Here is a 20,116-nt window from a genome sequence, read left to right on the forward strand (position 1 = left end):
CTAAGTTTTGAGACCTGCCTCATCTACCTTGATGATACCATTGTGTATGGGAGAACTTTTCAAGAGGAACTGGAGCGTTTAGAGGAAGTGTTCGTTCGCTTTGCATCAGCTGGACTTAAGTTAAAACCAAGCAAATGTCTGCTGTTCCAGAAACGCGTCGCATATCTTGGCCATATTGTATCTGAAAAGGGCATCGAGACTGACCCTGCGAAGGTTAAACGAGTTCATGAGTGGCCAGTACCTGAGAATGCAACTGAAGTAAAGAGCCTTCTAGGACTTGCCAGTTACTATCGACGTTTTGTTCCAAATTTTGCCCTGGTAGCCAGGCCTCTTCACAAACTGACTGAAGTAAATGTTGACTTTACTTGGACATCCGAGTGCCAGGTGTCGTTTGATACCTTGAAGACCTTGTTGGCCACAGCTCCTGTCTTGTCATACCCAGATTTCACTGCGGAGTTCATACTTGACACTGATGCCAGCAACCATGGTATTGGAGCCGTCTTGAGTCAGTTAAAGAATGGGGTGGAGCATCCAGTTGCTTATGCGAGCAGAACGTTGACCAAGGCCGAGAGAAACTACTGCGTTACGCGGAAAGAGCTGCTTGCTGTTGTGGAGTTTGTGAAGCAGTTTCGTCACTATTTGCAGGGGCCGAAGTTTCGCATAAGGACTGACCACGCCCCCCTTTGCTCAGTGCTTAAAGTCAAGGAACCAGAGGGACAGTTGGCAAGATGGATAGAGTTCCTCAGTGTGTTTACATATGAGATTGAGTATCGAGAAGGCCAACGACATCAAAATGCTGACGCCATGTCACGAAGACCTTGTAACGATGGTTGCAAATGGTGTAAGGAGTGGAAGAAGGTTGAGCAAGTGGTTAGTGTTGCTGTTCAGACTGATGTTTCCCAGGGTAGGAGTGACGAGTTTGTAAAGGAGCAAACGGAAATTCTTCACGATAAGCGAGGTGGAGCAGAATTGTCGTCAGCTACTACTGAACGTTGCTTTACCAATGATCAGCCTGAAACGTGGTGCAAAACGATCAAACTGGAACCAACGTGGACTCGAGAGTACCTTCATGAGCAACAAGCAGCAGATCCTAGCCTAAAGGTGATATTACAGTGCAAAGGTGCAAGTGCAGTCCGACCGAAGTGGGAAGATGTCTCTCCATATGACCGCACAGTGAAGGCACTTTGGGCCCAGTGGGACCAACTGGAAATCCGAGATCAAGTACTATGCCGGAGGTGGGAAGAGGGAAGTGGTACTAGAATACAGTACCAGATTGTACTTCCAAGCAACCTGCAAGAAACGGCGCTCAGAGCTCATCACAACCATACAACTGCAAGTCACCGGGGTGTCAACAAGACACTGGGAGCGCTTAGAGCTCGGTACTACTGGCCAGGCCTAACTTCACGAGTCAAGAGATGGATCAAAGTTTGTCATGAGTGTGGTGCCAAGAAGAGCTGGGGACGGAAGCGACGTTCGCCTCTGAAGCAATATGTGGTTGGTGCTCCGATGGAACGTCTTGCGATGGACGTACTTGGACCACTACCTCAGACACCTCGTGGTAATAAATTTGTTCTTGTTGTAACCGACTACTTTACAAAGTGGACTGAAAGCTATCGTATCCCGAATCAAGAAGCTGTTACAGTAGCTGAAAAGTTGGTGGGTGAGTTCGTGTGTCGTTTTGGAGTTCCTCGGGAGTTACATAGTGATCAGGGAACAAACTTTGAGTCCAAAGTCATGGCTGAAGTGTGTAAGCTCTTGGATATCGAGAAAACTAGAACCCCCCCATTGCATCCACAGTCAGACGGACAGGTGGAACGGTACAATCGAACATTGGTTGAAATGCTGCGAGGAAAACTTAAAGAAAGTCAAGAGGACTGGGACTTACAACTTCAACCTTGCATGACGGCCTACAGAAGCTCTGTGCATGAGTCTACGGGGGAAACCCCAAACATGCTAATGCTTGGACGTGAAATTGAAGTCCCACTTGACGTAGTCACTGAGTCAACTCCAGATACGCCGCCTCTGTCAACTGAGTATGCATTGGCTCTTCAACAGAGACTGTGTGGCGCCCACGAGGTAGCACGACGACATCTCGGAAAAGCAGCAGAACGGCAGAAGAGAAACTATGACAAACGAGTGTCCAGTAAGCCTTTCCGGGTGGGAGACAGCGTCTGGCTGCACAACGTACGCCGAAAGAAAGGCAGGAGCCCCAAGTTGGATTGTCCGTGGGAAGGGCCTTATTTGGAGGTGTCTGTGTTGTCAGATGTAACCTATCGTATTCAAAAAAGTCGAAGGGCAAAAGCTAAAGTTATTCACGCAGACCGACTCAAGCCATATCTCGGACCAGCATTGAGGAGCTGGATTTCGGAGGAAGGAGAGACTGTTACGCCTGTATCCCAAGTTGCGAGTGTTGGAGAAATTGACCCTGTTATCCCGGGTGGCTCTGTTCCAACGGTGCTGAGGGAAGGTGTTCTGGATGGCAGCATTGCCGTGGAGTCTCAGAATTCTGTTCATGGTAGCATCCAACCTGATTCAACAACAATGTCCGAGAAGCCTGAATCTGATGCGGAAAACAGTGACGACGAAGCAGACACGGGAAGGGATACAGATGCAGAGATACCTGCTGATGCCCTGCCAGTGGTTCCAGTTGTAGACCAACAAGGCGTGTTGGAGAAGGACAGTGGGACCCCTTCCCGAGGAAGCCTACCACATAATGTACGGACACGTTATGGAAGGGAGCGGAGAGAACCAAATCGTTACGGTGATTGGGTCTAATCCCTTCATTACCTTGGACATTGAACACTCAAATAGACTTTTGAAGAGTTTCTTAAGCGATAGACAGGAGGAACTTTGAGTGACATTAGTTTCTGTTGTTTACTGATCAGTGCTTGTTGTTTTAGAAGAACTTTACAAGACGTTCAGAGCTGTTGTTAAATTGTTAACTTTATTCGTTCCTGTTGGAGTGGTTAGCACCGTGACACTGAGGACAGTGTCTCTTAGGAGGGGGAGTATTGTAGCGAAAGCCGAAACCGTGTACCTCCCTGTTAGAACGAAATGTGTTACTTTCGTTACCACCCCCCTCGGGGTGGTTGTTGTTGTTGTGTGTGTGTAATAAAGACAACATGGCCGCTTGTTGTGTTCGACCAGTACGTTAGAAATTAAGTGCCTGCGGACCCGAAAATGGACTTATCACATTATGCAATAGATTACTTTGGCGGAGGTGCACGTGAAGTGATCGGTGATCTTAATGGATCGTTTAGGTCCCGATATTTTATCAGTGTTGTGAATGAAAGGACACGTTTTGCATCGTGCACGAGCGCACTTAAAAGTGCCTGGTTGGTCATTAGTCTGGAAAGAACTTCTGACAAAAAAATTGCCTATGTTTTTGTCGCGTTTGAATAAAATGAGCGGAGGCTGCAAAAGATAGTGCTTGTCTCTGGATCGCTTTGAAGTAATTTAAATTTTTTCCATTTTCTGCCTTTAAAAGCACACACGACCCCCAATTCCTCTATTCGCTCCGACGAAGGGCTAATGCTCGAAACGTCAGCTTTTGTAATCGTTACGGTGGCCAATTTACCATCTCAACTTTGTTGATATATCCAAATTGTTTCGTTACCCCCACCGACGCAGCCCCAAACAGTTTCTTTCGAAACTATCAGCCTTTATTCTTTTTACTACATACTTGTACATAGTTACAGCTATCACAAATGACTTTCTTTTTTTCACCTGGGAACTGTGGAATCAGAAGAACCACCTCAAAAGAAAAAACAAATTTGGCATTTCATGTCAACTTCTCGTACTTGTTCAAACACATTGGATTGGCTTCGAGGAAATGCAGTTTTTCCCATCCCATCAGATAGTGAACTGTTTGAACTGTATGACCTGGCTTTCAAGAATAGCTATTTCGGTGTTATGTAGGTTATGGAGTCAACACTCTGAGTTTTGTAACTGAGTTTTATTGATGAATTACTTGTAGTTGTTACTGGTTACCATAACCTGTTTAAAACTCCCTTACCATAACATGTAATTAATAACTCAATAATAGCAAATAGAGATTACTGAACTTCTTTTTTGAGTTAAGGGGTGTTTTTACAGGTTATACTTTTGTTATAGTCATTATCATAATGGTAACTAGTAGTGTTAAGGAAACAAGCACATTTTGGTTCAGTACTGATTAGGATTTTGTTTGATGCCAGTATTCAAACAGTAACTGAGAAACGTTTAGTGCACCATACTATAGGGCCTGGAAACTGCTACTAGCCACCTTAAGATGTAGGTATAAGAAAGGGAAATACCAGTTTTTTAAACTGGCATGAAATTAGAGAATGTCTAAATTTCATGATTAAGGATCATAACAGTACTCATAGTGCACAGTTCAAGACTATTGTTAGTTTCCTAACAAGCAAATGCTGCATTATTCAAAAAGCTATGTGTACAATTTTTTTCTGCAGTTACTGGTTTAAAAGTTCCATTTCCCAGTAAAGATTACCTATTATCTTTTAAACCTTTCACTCCCATCATTGACCAAGGTAGAATTTTTTTTTACAATAATGAAACAATCTTGGGCAGGCCAGTGGTGAGAATAAAGAAAAATGTCAATTGGGGGTAATTGGTTGATCCAATACCAAATTCTCCAAACTAACGTTATAAGAATTGTACGACAGACCGGAGAACTATTAATGAAATCTTGGGAGTGAAAGGGTCAAGAGTTGAGTTCTTAAAATATTATTAAAGTTTAAGTTGATAAAGTTGAAGTTAATAAAGCAATGCACCATTAATACAATTATTGTGGTAAATGTATTCCAGAATCAACAAGTTTTTCAAGCCTCTGAAATACTAGTTCTAAAGCTTCTGTATAGATATCTGCACCCATTTCAGTTGAGGGTCTCAATGGATCCAGATGTTCCAAAACAAATGACTCCAGTAAATCTCCATGGCTGAGATCAACAGGGTCAATAACAATATGATTATCCCTTTCAGGGGGAGATGGTCCCTGGGGGTCATATCCATATATTTCCATTTCTGATGGCTCTTCGTCTAGTAACCCATGTGAGTGGATTGTCAGCATGGAACATGCCATTTGTCCACATTTGGTAAGGTGACCAGTTTCCTTCTGTACGAACCTTGTGGGTGGTGATTAAAAGCTTCGCAAAACTCGTCAAGGGCTTTGTTGATTCTTGGTATGAAGATTAAGTGAAGAGCAAACAAATGAATTTGATTATCTGTGTTGAGGATACCAGTGGACTCCATGGCATAGAATACATAGTAATAAAGATGGCATACACATCGAAAAACATCTCTCCACAGTCTTTCAATGCGCTGGTTGTGTGTAGAAGGACCAGCAATAAAACTCCCCCTTACCTCCCCCTAGCTTGAACCATGGCATCGCACACTAGGACCTTTTCGACACCCTTTTCAACTCTTATTCTTGATGGCTAAAGGTTTTCATCACGATTTATGGCATCTAAGAAGAGGTTAAGTAAAGTTTCTGCTAGATTGTTTGAGTTACTTCTCAGAAACATTATTCTTCTCGAAAAGCCATCTATGCATCCATGAACAACAATTTTCCAGCGTAACAAAGAATGAGGTCCATCTAAGTGCCACAGGGAGTTCGGCCACGGTGCTTGATAAGTCCTACGTAAAACAACAACGCCCCATCGAAGTGCAGTATTCTGTGGATCTACTCTTGCCATGCTTTCTCCTATCCTTTTTCTTTGAATTCTTAAGCCAAGTGCTTTTATGTAACCTCCAACATAGCCCTGTCCAGTAGTTCGTCCATGGTCGGAAATGAAGCCTCTCACGATCTCGTCTAGTTCCTCATCAGGTAGATGATGAAATCCTGTCATATTTTGCAAACCATATTGTTCTACTTTCCAGTGAATCGTCCACCTTGAAACACCCAGCATTACTCCAATCTTAATCCAACTGAATCTCAATTCACGCAATTCTTCCAACATCTCGGCAGGAATGTCAAAACGTGGTCTTCCAGGGGTTTCCTTTTCTTCCTTTCCTGGGGCAAAACAGGTTTCATCACCAGTCGCTGGAGTGACAGATTTAATTGCGATGTGATAACTTAAAGATGACAACACGTCCGTAAATGCTGCTGCAAGTGAATCCAGCTCCTCTTTGTCACTAGCTCCAATACCACGACAATCTCGTATCGATCTATAAAGCATTCTGATACTCTGATCAATAACTTCAGCATGCGCTTCGGCAGCTCCTTCGCCCACATCATTTTGCCAAATATGTTCCGCTTTGTCTAAAACTGAGGCTAAAAACGGCGGTAGGTCTCTTTCAACGTCAAAATCTTCCTCGTCCGCCATTATGTTCTCACAAGGATTCTTTCCCAACCTCTTTTCTTTCTGATCCGAGGGCTCCACCCAGTCCCCGAGATTAACTATATATTTTTTCCGGATTGAATTGAATGAATATATACTGAATAAATTAATTGGATATAGAGCGATTAGATTAAATAAATAAAAACATATTAAATTAAATGGATCTAAAAAATATTCCTTAAATATAAATATTAAATTGAAGAAATAAAAAATAATTTACATAGATATAAATATTAAATTGAATATATATAAAATTATTGAATATTGCTACAATCTGCTTGCCATAACGACCGAATATATATTTCCACAGTTTCTACCAGAGTTCCCGTGATTTTGCTTTACACGACAAGATCCTCGAAGAGATTTCAAAAGGAAAGTGGCAGTTTAAGAGCTTTGGATTTTTCTCAAACAAACTGTCACCTGACCTGAGGATTTTCTCGTGTCCCTCATCGCTTATTTCATCTTTTTAAAAGACAGTAGGTCGGTAAAAACAATTTCTATCTCCGCTCACATTGATGTCTTCTCTGCTATAAGAAAGTATATTTTTAGACGACCCAATTTGTTTATTTATTACGTTAACGAGTATGAAAGCAAACACACAAATTAAAAATAATTTAATGAGTTATTTCTTGGCTATTTATGGACAATTTTATGGGAAAATTCATTACTTGACTCGTGAATTCCGCGTTAAATTGCACGCGAAAACCGATATCTCACAAATCGTGCGATATCGGTTTTCGCGTGCAATTTAACGCGGAACTCACTCACTAGTCAGGTAATGAATTTACCTTGAATCGCATCATTGAATAAAAATAGGAAAACAAGAGAACAGCAATATATAATATTGTTTGTTTTCATCCTGGGCGCGCGCCCCCCCGAAAGCTATTTCGAGTTCAACGGTCAGAACTGTCATTGCGTTAGCGAATAGGAAGCAAGGTCAGTCGTGCACGTTAGAACCTTCGACATCTTTTTATATTTGAATCTTGTTTTTACATTCGGTTTCAAACTTTTTAAACAAGCTTCATTCTACTTAAGGATAATGGTGGTATTTCACTGAATTTACAAGCCGTTTATTTTTAACATCCTTTTTTTCAAATTTCCACTGAATTTGCTCGAGAAGGAAAATAATTTACACCTTTTATCTCTTTGGTGGCAAAACGGAAAGAAATGAAGTGTGCAAGCGAAAGCACTGAAAGGTTAACATCGCGATTAATATAAGGTGAGTACCTTGAAGTGTAAATACGTGTATTGATCCATATTTTTTTCTTTTAAAAACAAAGAAGTGTTTTATGAAAAGTCCAAAAACTTTGATCTTTTTATTTGTAGAAATTCGCTACAGGCAACTGCCATTAGCTGAATCGTTGGGATGAGCATTCGACTGAAAGTTGATGGAAATATTCACTGGAGAGCTGTTGAACGATGTATTGGTGAACAGTCCACCCAGAACTATTGCTGTTAGACCATCACTGCCGTTATTCATTGCTGTTGTGTTATTACCAACTATTGATGGACGTGCAAGGCTGTTGACATCAATTTCTCGCAAAGCTTCAGTGAGTGGACCGCCGCTGGCATTAGCAGCTGTGACAGTCGTAATGGTACGACTGAAAACTCAGCCAACTTGCTTGACATCCTTCGTTGTTTTTCTAAAAGATTATGGCTGTAGATGGATATTGAACCCGGGTTGGCGTGACCTGTTAGCTCGGAGATTGTTTTATCTGGGCCGTTTTCACAGGATTTTCTCGCTTTCGCGTTGTCGCGAGCGAAAGAAGTTTTTCATGCCTCTCTAAGAATTTATAGTTCAGTTCAAAACAAGGAAGAACCGCAGGCTCACTTTGAAAAACGCTTTTTCAAGTGATCCGATTCCTGAAAACTCATTTAGTAGGTTTGGAATCTGAAAAAAAATGCTGACGTTGCATTTTTTTTAATTGAAGGAAATAAAATTTCTCCGTCATTTTGATTTGAATTCGTTTTTTCGTGAACAGAATCAATAGTATGTATAAAAATATTTAAAATAACGAACAAATACGATCCTCAGAGCTGGGTAATGTAAGTTTTTATCATCAAAATGATTGCATTGAGGCCATTTTCAACTCTAATCTCTCGAGCTCTCACTTTCACTAGCAACGGATACTAGAGAAACAGTTTTTGTACTGAATGAAAAATTAGTCATGTGTTTTATATATAGACTTTTTCTTTTACGTCTGATCGATTACATTAAAAATAGGGATCCCCAATCGTTTTCTTAGGTTATGTAATTTTATTTAAATTTGTCATCCTAATTTGACCAAGCTTTCCTAACACCTCCCCAGTAAGTAAATAGATTAACACCCGTGCAACTCGATTGTCTTGCGTGAGAGACGCTATCTCCACCCAGTACTAAAGCATTCACAACAAATGATCAAACAGAACTTTCAGAAATTTCAAGTCGTATTTTCCGCCGTTCTTTTCCTAACGCGTTAGACCTTCTAGAGCTCAATGAAAATTAAATATGTCATCTAATACTCTGTTTGGAATAATGGACATCAAAGTCTCAAAAGCGAAGGAATAAACTTTCAAGTGAACGGACTCTTCGATTTTCTGAGGCGATAAAAACCGAACTTGCTGGCCCGATAAATGTAGTGTCGTTATCATCAATATAACAATTAATATAACATTAATATAACATTAATGTTATTATCATTTAATATCATGTTTAAACTATGATACGTCTTAAAGTGTTGTTTCATCGAGGATTTTGGATCATAACGTTCAGAATTTTCAACATAACGCTCGCGAGGTCAACTAAATAACGGTCTAAGCATGAAGAATTCAAATGAGCTACTGTGCGGGTTTCGTACACGTTAGAAGTTCGTACGTTCTTCGCTTCGGAACATTCCATCAAGAAATGCTTTAAATAATGCTTTTGTCCCGAATTTTTGTCTTGCTTTTTATTTACAGTTTCCAAGTGACAAGTGATCCGCAGGCATGTTTGCACTCAATTTATCGGCACACTTAGGAATTAATGGCTAAAATATTGGCCTTTCACCGCGGTTAGTCTCTTGCGTGGTCACAGCGGGAGACAAGTTTTTCCAGCGCGAAAACGCACGAACATGGCGTGATAAGCAGCCCGTGTGCGCAATAGCGATAGTAAGCACCGACCTTAAGTTTCTGCCATTTTGAGAATGTTAACAAACAATGGCTGTAGTATGACATTATTTCAGGTTGGAGTGATTTCATATGAGTTAATTCTTATCTTTCTAGCTTTGTTTGAGGATTATGCGAATGTACCTTGAACAAATGAAAAAGCAAACCTGAAACAATCAATAAAACAAGACTCCATCCTTTTCGACATTTATAATTAGAAAAACACTTGACTGATGCTTGACAACTCCTTTGGACAACTGATGTCTTTTTTCATGTCTATGATAATTCACTGGGATGTGTTACAGCAAAAGCAAGGCTCGAATTCAATTACTAAGGTTTGGTTCAGTGAACTGGTTAGCGTTGACTGTCAGCCAAATAGTCCTTTATTCAGATAGATATAGTCAGGTGCTTTTGTTTAGTTGCTTAAAAACATATCTTTAAATGTGAGTAAAGCGAAAAAGAATGAATAGCAGTCAAGTAAAAGGTAGATTAACAGAAAAACAACGGGAGTTATTATAAACTTGTGAGATCATTTCAGTTGGCTGCAGAAACGATAATTGCGTTGTTAATTTAGTTCAGCGATAATGACCTGTAATAACTCATTGCATTTAATGTAAAGACAATTGTCTGCCTGTCTTGACACCGCGTCAAAGAAAATGAGGATGTTAAGTTTGCAATTGCCTTTTTCCAGCCGACAGAAAGAAGAGTCGGTGCTAACTAACGAGGCAAATGCACAGTATAGTGAAGGAAAGGAGAAATGGCAGGAAGACACAAGATTGAAAGGGAGATAAAGGTCGAAGCAAAGTTTGCCACTGTTAGACGCTGAATAATTCTGGCGAGGAATTTGAAACTCTAACCCTTAAGAGTGACCAATGCCTAATTTCTCCCTACAATATTACCATTGTTAACCCATTAAGGTCACGAGAATAAAGAAATTGATCAGCATCTAAAAATGTTCTGGATTGTTAAAAAAATTATCCCTGTCAGCCCCTAAGAAATGCGGTGTAGAACAAAACGGAGAATATGTATTTTTACCATAGTTGGCACTGAGTAATGTCGCAATCTGTTTGGCCAATTTGCCTATGTATGTTGCTTTCATACTTAAATTGTATTATTAATGATTTCGTCGCGTTTAGCCCGATAGGAGACAAAGAAAACATAAACTAATTAACATTTACAAATACCGAAATTAGGAAAGATTCAATGGCATTAGAGATATAACTAAATTACAAACCTTGGAGGCAATCATCGCTACTCAGACTTTACGCCTTAGGAACTGGTGTAGACCTTTTCTTGAGCGAGGTCTAGAGAACAACTTTTAGCGCCACTTGGTGTGAACGTAACTTTCCGTGCCGCCGCAGAACTCCAATTAAATAATGAAGGTGATTCCGTGCTAGCCTTGTTTCACCACGTCGACGTTAATTCCTTAAAACAGACGTATGTTTTTCGCTGTTCACAACACAAACCGCCTCCCGGTTAGCTCAATTGGTATAGCGCCGGACTTTTGTGCGGGAGGTCGAGAGTTCAAATTCGGTCGGACCAACACTCAGGATCTTTAAATAGCTGAGTAGAAATTGATGCCTTTGTAATAATTTCTGCAATCGGTTAGACTTTCTAGTCTTCTCGGATAGGGACGATAAATGGAGGTCCCGTCTCACAACCCCTTATATATGATTTAAATTTGTGGGACGTTAAAAAACCCACACACTCCTCGAAAAGAGTAGGGCACGTAGTGCCCGGTGTTGTGGTCTATCTTTGTGCAGTGTCTATCCAGGGTGAATTGGGGGGAGGGATGGTGCCTCGCATGAACTTTGTGTTCTGTTCGCACTAACCCTTCCGGGTCTAGTCACACCCGATAAAGTCGTTAAAACTGAAAAAAAAAAAAAAAACAAAAAAAAAAAAAAAAAAAACAAAGAAAAAACCAAACGCTTTAAATTTCTGTTTTTGACCTCGTTCTTCTGTTTTTCCTTGTACTGAAAACCAAGAGGAATTGTGCCAAATCTATGCTCACGTTAATTTGTTTCTGTGTGATTATCTTTTTTAATCTTTCTCCTTACTGGCATTAGAAAACTAAATACAATTCGTGCCGCTGAAGAGAATCGTGATCAATGAGACGAGGCTTAAGTCAGGGTTAAGTGCCTTTTCATTATGTTAGGCTTGCAGTTCTGGTGAATGTACATTTTATCGTCAATTATTTTTTTATTACTCAGTGTTTATACAGGCCAGTGATTAGCTACTCTAATTCCTAAATGGTTATCTAATCTCTGTTTTCGTCCTATTCTCACCGTCTCGATATTGATTCCTCTGAAGTACAAAACAAATTTCTCCGTTATCAAAAGGGAAGTTAAAATTTCGTCCCATTTCTAATTATTGTTCAAAGAACGTTAAGATCTTAAGGTAAACCTAAGACCTCGTGCATTTCGTGCACCTTTCGAGAATCGAGATAGATGAAAAGTTATTTAAGTACAGAGCCAAAACCGGATAACAGACCCCAGACCTCCACAGAGGCAAAGGGCAAAGGAACTAACACAATGAATGGCAAAAGTAGTGGTACGCCTCTCCTTAGTAGGGACCTTAAGCAGTCAGGACGATAACGGCGAAGAAAATGTCGATAAATTAAAAAAATTAATTTAAATCGATTGTAAGAATTTCGCGAATGGCTGGATGTGTTTACTGTCTCTTACGTCACCACACCTTAACCTCAGCATCACGTAGGCGAGCACCATTGAGTTCCAATTTTAAACCTAGATAATAGGCTGTCGGGGTTTCCGTTTCCTTTCTCGGACAACCTAAATTGTGGTGATATCACGTTGTTGTTTGGCAGGGGACGGCCAAGAAATGTACACTGAGTTTTATAGTGCACGTGCTGAGTTATTACTCTGCAAATTAGATTTCTTTTTTTCCCACCCCCTCATAGCCTTTACTTCGTGGTTTGGTTAAGTTGCCTAATATGTAGTTGACAACCCTCCACTCAACATAAAAAACAGAAATCTTTTAATTCATCGCTAATGGGCTACTCGAAAGTCCCCAATTTTTCCCCAAACATTGTTTTAAGAAACAAGCGACCATTTTGTCTGCCAGGCAGCATTGAAATGGGGGATATGGGATAAATGAATGTTAGAGAAAATATATCAGTAATAGTAGTCAAGAGAGGACTTCATCCTCTTTTGTAGTAGTGGAGTGTGCCAAGACTTTTGCCACTCATTGTAGCTCCAGTTATGTTCCTTCACTTTTCTGATACTGAAATCATAGAACATGGAACTCTTGTTACTGTTAATGCACCGCACGCGTGTTGTTCTCCTAACTCATTCCTACCTAGGCAGTTTTCATTCGATACATTTTGGATACTCCTTAATGTCCCTTCCCAAGTGTGTCGAAACCAGTCTGAACATGTTCTACAATCGCTTGTTTCTTATGGAGTTATTTCAAACAATCGCGCTTTTAAATCTCGTTTTAGCGATACTTGATTACTCTGTGACAAATAAGCCTTCTGACAACCGATGGCCTTCTTTCATGTCTACGATAATTGGATCAATTTTACTATAGGTAGTGTCGGCCGACATGTCGACCGACATGGCGACCGACATGTCGACCGACATATCGGTCGATAGTCGGTCGATAGTCGGTCGATAGTCGGTCGATAGTCGGTCGATAGTCGGTTGATAGGTCGGTCGATAGTCGGTCGATAGTCGGTCGATAGTCGGTCGATAGTCGGTCGATAGTCGGTCGATAGTCGGAAGATAGTCGGAAGATAGTCGGAAGATAGTCGGCCAACTGTCGACCGACAGATGGAGTGTCGCGTCTCGGTGCAATATCGATCAAGTGTCGGTGGAATATCGGTCAAGTGTCAGTGGTCTATCGGCCCAGTGTCGGTGGTCTATCGGTCAAGTGTCTTAACTTTATCGGTAAATATAGTTTGAACGCCGCTCGTGTGGTTGTGTATTGTTGCAGTGTCGGTATTGAAAAAATTGATTTGAAGGCATAAACTTTCAGGTATATGATTAAGATAAAAAACGACTTATGAGTGGCGTGGTGAATTTAAAAAATTTGGGGGTGACTTATTTACTACAACATCAGCCACTCACGAATTGAAGTCCGTTATGCAAGTAACAATAACGGGGAAGTGAAAATCCTCATAAACGCAAATCCTTGCGTCCCACTTTAAGAAAAAGTTAGCACCTATGATAAAACTTTCCGAAGACCTAATCTCTTTACGGTTTCAATCTGTACTTTTCTCTCGAATATTTTCCCTTTACTTTTGAGACCCTAGCTTTTTCCTACTCGGTTAACGGGAGCTTTACAATAACTAATGACTAATGCGAATCGCAGGGGCGTCACTCCACGGGAATAAACTCTAGCCGAGTAACATGCTTTTTAGTTTTTGGTTCACACATGTCTATGGTACAGCCGGAACTGGCTGAATTGCATCTCTTCAAATAGCAAAAATTCTGAGACAGTCAATATTAAACCAATAAAACTTTATTCTGACAAGTAAAATAACCAACAAAAATTTTCTCAACAAAGGTTATTTAAATTATTTTGTGTCCAAGAAGCTTGTGAAACAACACACTCAGATAGATTTACTCCGGTGTGGGGGTATGGAATCAAGCCTACTAGAGGGTGGGGGATGATGGTAGCAGAAAGAGACGACCTTTTTTTGCATTGTGTTGGGTCCCGTACGAATACAATAGTTTTGACTGATTACCTTAAAGAGGATACTGTTCAGTAGTGTCATCGAGCAGCCTTCGAAAGCATCCAATTGGGAGAGGCTCACCGTACCACCCTCGCCACCTAGATTCCTGTAGGTATTCAAGGAGAAAGTCAGGGTTTGTGTTTCTCTTCATTTTCTTAAATTTTTCCTTTACCGTACACCAGTTGCTTTCAGCATTCTGTGTATGGACTCCGGTTACTGGATCAACAAAATGTAGCGAATGATTCACCGCCCCGTGTCGTAAACCGAGTCTTCTCTGGAGTTGCCGATAAGCCGCCCACTGGTCCGAGTGCACTATGGAGCCAGATTGAACCTTCCGTTGAATAATACGCAAAAGAGTCGCCGCATTGTGTCGCCTTACGAGCTGTAGGTATGGTCGGGCTGGAGCATACTGTGTGTCAAACAACCCCAGTACCCATCTCTCTCTTCGAGGCCGACGCCCCCTGTGAAACTGCAAAGGAATAACAATTACAGCTGCATGAATTAAAATATTATGAATAATCATTGGAAATACGGTACATTAAAGATGGGAGGGGGCGGAGGTGATACGACGCGCTCCCAAAAATCTTTAGCATCAGACTAAATGCCTTAGTTTGGTTCTGTAATGAGAGGATGGAAACAGCTGAGGTCAGCTAGTGCGTACATTTCACATTTTCCTACACTCTGACAAACGTTCCAGTCATGAGTTCATGTACTGTATGTAGTCGCAACGCTTTCGTTCTCTTAGAAACTACGACCGTTGTACAGTGGAATGCAGATTTCTCGAAATCGCTTTCTCGAAGCTCCCCATTTTTCGAAAAAACTGCAATGTCCGTTTATGGTTCGAAATTCGGTATTCCACTGTACGTTTTTTAGTTCCTACCCTTCACTGACAAGTGATGTCAACATAATTTGTTGGAGTTTACTTTAAAAATACAGATACCATTTTTCGCCGAAGGACACACTCTTGGGTCCGAACCCACCTAACTCATGACTACTCGAAGGCCTGTACTTCCTATTTTCTTACCTTGGACTTGTGATTAAACTTTGATTCATCGATCTGCACAATCACACCTGGTCCGCCTAACTGTGGGATCGGGTGACGCAACAATGCTTCCCGTGCAACTTGCCGACACTTTCGTGCGAACTTGACTGAAACTTTCTGTGTGGTTGTTCCTTCAATTTCCATTATTCGTAACGAACTCTTGTGCGCCCATTTCCAGAGAAATTGCAACTGCCATGCGATTGAAATTTTGCTTCCAGAGAAATACGAACGTACTCTCACTGACAAAGAGCGTCGACAACGGTGACATCTCCTGTTGAAAAGTTAAGTTTAAGCTATATAGGTACGTCCCATTCCAAGGGTATAGATTTTGACCATCTCGGTCTGAAATAGGGTGTTGTTTTTTAATTTGAAGCCCTTCTCAAGAGTTTACGAAAACCGCTTACAAACCGTTATCGCAAATCCCGGACCCACCCTAACTGGTCTGAAATAGTTGAAAGCTATCGAATTTTAGCTCAGGTCGGCAGGGAAAATCTTTAGTTAGATTAATTAAAATTGAAATTGAAATCACTTACCAAATGTATCCGTCCCCATTGCGCAGATGGCGAATGAGACGCATTGCATTCCTACAATTCCCGCAGTTGACATTTCTTTTCAGTAGTCTGTTCCTTTGCAACTAATATATAAGGCAGAGTTTTCCTCTACTGCTTTTAGTAAAAATAAGGGGGCAAAGAACTTCTCGAGAAAATTGGGGCATTTTAGGAAGCTTGGCTTTTGATATACAATGCAAATCGAATCCCCTTTAGCCTGCGTAGCTTGCGGTATTGTAGGCGCGAGCGAAATAAAGTTTTGCCGGCGAAGCCGCGAGAAATACCGCCTGCCAGAGAACTTGGGTATTTTGAATGCTGCCCACCTTTATCGCCTCATTGGCAAAGATTGACAGGCCACACTGATTCCCTTCCTGTGTGAAAACATGTATAGAACCTTTTAGAGTTTTCTTGATTAGTTATTTGCTCTCACGAACATGTCCAAGGGATTTTCTTCTTTTAAAAGATATGAGTGTAGTTTTGTATTAAATGCCATTTTCTGTGTAAACCTTCTTTCAAGTTTGATACTGATCTGATTGCTGTTATAGTGTTACAAAAGATAAATGATCTTTTTTTTAATTTCAACGAAACTCCTTTTTGGGGAATTTGATTTCTGATAGTAGTTTTGCTACCAAGGTTGGAGCCAGGTTGAACCTTCCGTTGAACAATACGCAAAAGAGTCGCCGCATTGCGTCGCCTTACGAGCTGTAGGTATGGTTGGGTTTTGAGCATACTGTGTGTCAAACAACCCCAGTACCCATCTCACTCTTGGAGGCCGACGGGAACAGCATGAGAGCCCTTGACGTACGTGTGCAGGACTTTGATAAATCACGAACAGCGAGAGGCACAGTGTCGCAAAACCCCCCATTGCTCTTGTACTTCATGACCGAGACCGATGATCAGAACGTATTTTCATAATCATTCAGGTACAATGAAATAAGCCCAGTATTGCAGGCCCAAAGGAAAAACTGCTAACAAGAAAAATTGAAACTGCCTTGAAACGCAAACTGAAATTGATATAAGTTTTGCATCTGTTCTTTGTTCACAAAATCCAACACCCAAGTTTGCGGCAAAAAAGTAATTAGCGCGGAAAATAAGTCCTTTGAAGAGTTCGCAAGTAATTGAACCATGTAACTTTTACAATTTTTTAATGTGAGAATTTCAGACAGAAGAAATTTTCTTGGAGACATGCCACTTTCCCACACTCCATGATATCGACCCCAAGAGCGACACGGGATAAATATATATAACTCTCAGCGAAGAGGATTCGTTGCAGTTGCATTAGGTGTATTCGAGAACATTAAAGCGTTATGGCTGCACGACAAAAGACATGTATGATATGTGGTTTATCGGATGGTCACACTCTGATGGACTGCCCTTACCGCTGCGAGTTTAGCGGCGTATCGGTGAAAAATTGTGAGTACCATGATTCTAATATTGTAAGCAGCGTTTTGGCGTTGGAGGCTCCCGAAAAGGAGGGCAGAAGGACCGAAACGTCAACATCAACACCAGCAACGCCACAAGCAGCCCGTGAGAAACGTAAAGGAGGTACCGATGACTGGTAAGAAAACTATCCCTAATTATAGATTTCGTTTTCAAATAGTATATGCAGTAAAATATATGGATTATTGGAGGAGAAATATAGATAGCTATGGCCGTCGTGCAAGATTTAAAATCGAAATTTATCCTTATCAGTATGTGGAATTATGAACAGGCGAACTAGACTAAGTCTATAAATGGAGCAAAATTATAGATAGCTACTAACTCCCCAACGAATAGGCCTTATTTCTTACTTTCGCATTTTCTTATTGCATTTATAGGTTTGGGAAAAGCAATAAAAGTGGACAAAAGAGGCCAGAAAAAACAGTGCCGGAAAAGAAATTCAAAGAAGCCAAAAATGACCTGCAGGCTGCTATGAAGCAATTGAAAAAATCGGAAGAACTCAATAGGAAGAAGGAGGAGGATTACCAGGAAACGATCGCCGCCTTGGAAAGACGCATCGAAGAACTTGAAGGTATGTAGAATTTTGTGCACGGTTTCTTGTCAACGCTATTGGTCCTATTGTCTGAGAGTATTCTCTGAATTATGCATGATCATGTTTGTCATGATTTGGCGCTATTTCGTGTGTCAGACTATTATTTCGATGCTTAGACTATATTTTCGCCTGCTGACAGGCGCTAGAAAGGGAAGAGAGAACAGTAGGAATTGGACGCGGGGAAAAAGTGTAAACATTTTCGGGAAATCAAAAATTTTGAAATTCAGCGTTCTTTAACAGGAAAATATCTCTTTTCAATTTATTACATCTATCTTTCTACTTTGGAAAAGTTGCGCGCAATCTTTCCTGCAACAATTCTGGGGTGGACATACCTTGCAACATCGCTCAAAGAGGGGGTCATAAGGGGGGTCCCCGCATAATTACGTTAAAACAGTAATACCGCATCGATTTTTATCGAAATGCGCGGAAACCGCAAACCGCATAGTCTTGTAAAACTACAAAACCGCAAGATAAAACGAAAATGTTCGCAAAACCACATCAAAAATACCGCAAAAATCGCATCACCGTAAACCCTTATGCCCCCCTCCTCAAAACTTCTAATGTTGCATTTTCTGTTCACCGCAGGATGGTTGCACACCAAAATGTAGCGCCAGTTATCCGAATTAGAAAAGACACAGTATTTAGTAGAGATGTACACACGCTGCAACTTCGTTGTCAACGATGCGAAGATGCGGTGTAGAACAGAGATGCACAGGGGCGTAGATACCACATACGCACGTACGCATGTGTGTACAGCTGAAATCTGAAAATTTCTTTTCAATTTGACAAAAACTTTATTTTCTATTGCCTGAACGCGTTCTTATCTTTAGATTGGCTGATTTGGATTTATTTCATATATTGTTTCTTTTTTAATTCAGTTGGTTGATAGATAAATTAAAATAAACAACTAACTACTGCGTTTCACTGAAGTTTTTATTTCTTGTAATATCCCACGGAAGATGCAGGAAATGGCATTTCCGCCAAAATTTGAACATTTCCAGACCCCCCTTAGTGGGGAGCCTCTGCCACTCAAAATAGTACCCTTCGGCGTATAGTTACAAAATCGCTAGCTACGCCCCTGATGCTTTCAGGGTCTTTCTGTGATGGATGCTGCTCTTGATTCAACCCTGCCGTTTAGTTTCCCTCAAGCTAAACGCACTGCACTTTTTCGAAAACAAAAATACGCGTTAAAAACATTGCAAAGTTAAGCATATCAGGAATTTTTAATCGACAATTGCAAATTCTACCGTGGACTAATAGTTTGGCCAAATGCTAAAGAACCATTTTATTCGATCCTCAAACCGTACATGCAACTGAAAATGCAATATTTTTTGTAGAGTTGGTTAGCACGGGCAAGAGTGAGCAAAAATCAGCTGCAACTGAAGTGGACACTGACGATGGGACAGACCAAACGTCTGATACTGACATTGGGGACGACGATTTCATCGAGGACGATAATTGGGAAATGAAACAAAAGACGATGAAGAAGGAGCAGCGTGTGCTAAAAAAAAGACTAAAAGTTAGTTCGTGCGCACTACTGAACAATTAGTGGATCGCGGCTGATTTATATACGAGTCGAATCCAATGACACTTTCCCCCCGGGTATTTCACTTGCCCTTAAATAAATTGGTCAAAATCTCCAATGTTCGGGGCCACAATATCTTCCAAACTTTGCAGACTAAGGATTACCTTAAAATCGATTTTGAAGTTTTGATCATTAATTTGCATAGCCGGGGAGGGGGGAGACTCTCTAATACAAATGACGGGGTTGCTCGTGGGAAATTTTAAATTACCCCAAAAGGAGACCAATCTGGGCGTGGTTCTAGGTTTCTGGACCCCTAAAAGATACCAATTTTTAGCTGTAGGTATCTTGATTTCCTTTTTTATCGACTTAGACAACCAAAACTGAATGACAGCGGGTTTCTTTATTGAAATGTATTCGCAAGCAACCTCAAAAGATAGCTTCACAGCCAGAAATGTGAGATTTTACTCCTGAAAAACGTAAGCGAGATGTCAATCCCTGATTTTACCCCTAAGCAAGACGACGATCATCCCCGTCATTTTCATGAGAGTCTCTTTCCCCGGGTTTGCACGATTACGATCATCCGTAGCCTGCTGTCTAGCCTGCATACAGGAACTGAAAGGGGAGCGAGAGAGGGAATATCCCTCGCGTTTCGCGCGCGTCCCGCGCGCTCAATTGCGCCGTCAATAAGACCTGTTGACCAAACATGACCTTATCCCTGGGAATCGATATTTTCCTTATATGATGTCGTAGTCAAAACGCATTGTGGTGTCAGGGAATCACCATATCACATTATAAACATTTAAATATTATTTCAC

The 20,116-nt window shown here is 41.0% G+C and overlaps 2 pseudogenes; both read right to left on the reverse strand.

Moving 5' to 3' along the window:
- Nucleotides 1–4,586: 4,586 nt before the first annotated feature.
- LOC148723784 (uncharacterized) lies at nt 4,587–6,389 on the reverse strand (annotated as a pseudogene).
- Nucleotides 6,390–14,167: 7,778 nt separating this feature from the next.
- On the reverse strand, nt 14,168–15,911 carry LOC148723785 (uncharacterized; annotated as a pseudogene).
- Nucleotides 15,912–20,116: the final 4,205 nt, after the last annotated feature.

The sequence above is a fragment of the Stylophora pistillata genome, chromosome 9, assembly GCF_964205215.1.
Source record: "Stylophora pistillata chromosome 9, jaStyPist1.2, whole genome shotgun sequence".
Lineage (NCBI taxonomy): Eukaryota > Metazoa > Cnidaria > Anthozoa > Scleractinia > Pocilloporidae > Stylophora > Stylophora pistillata.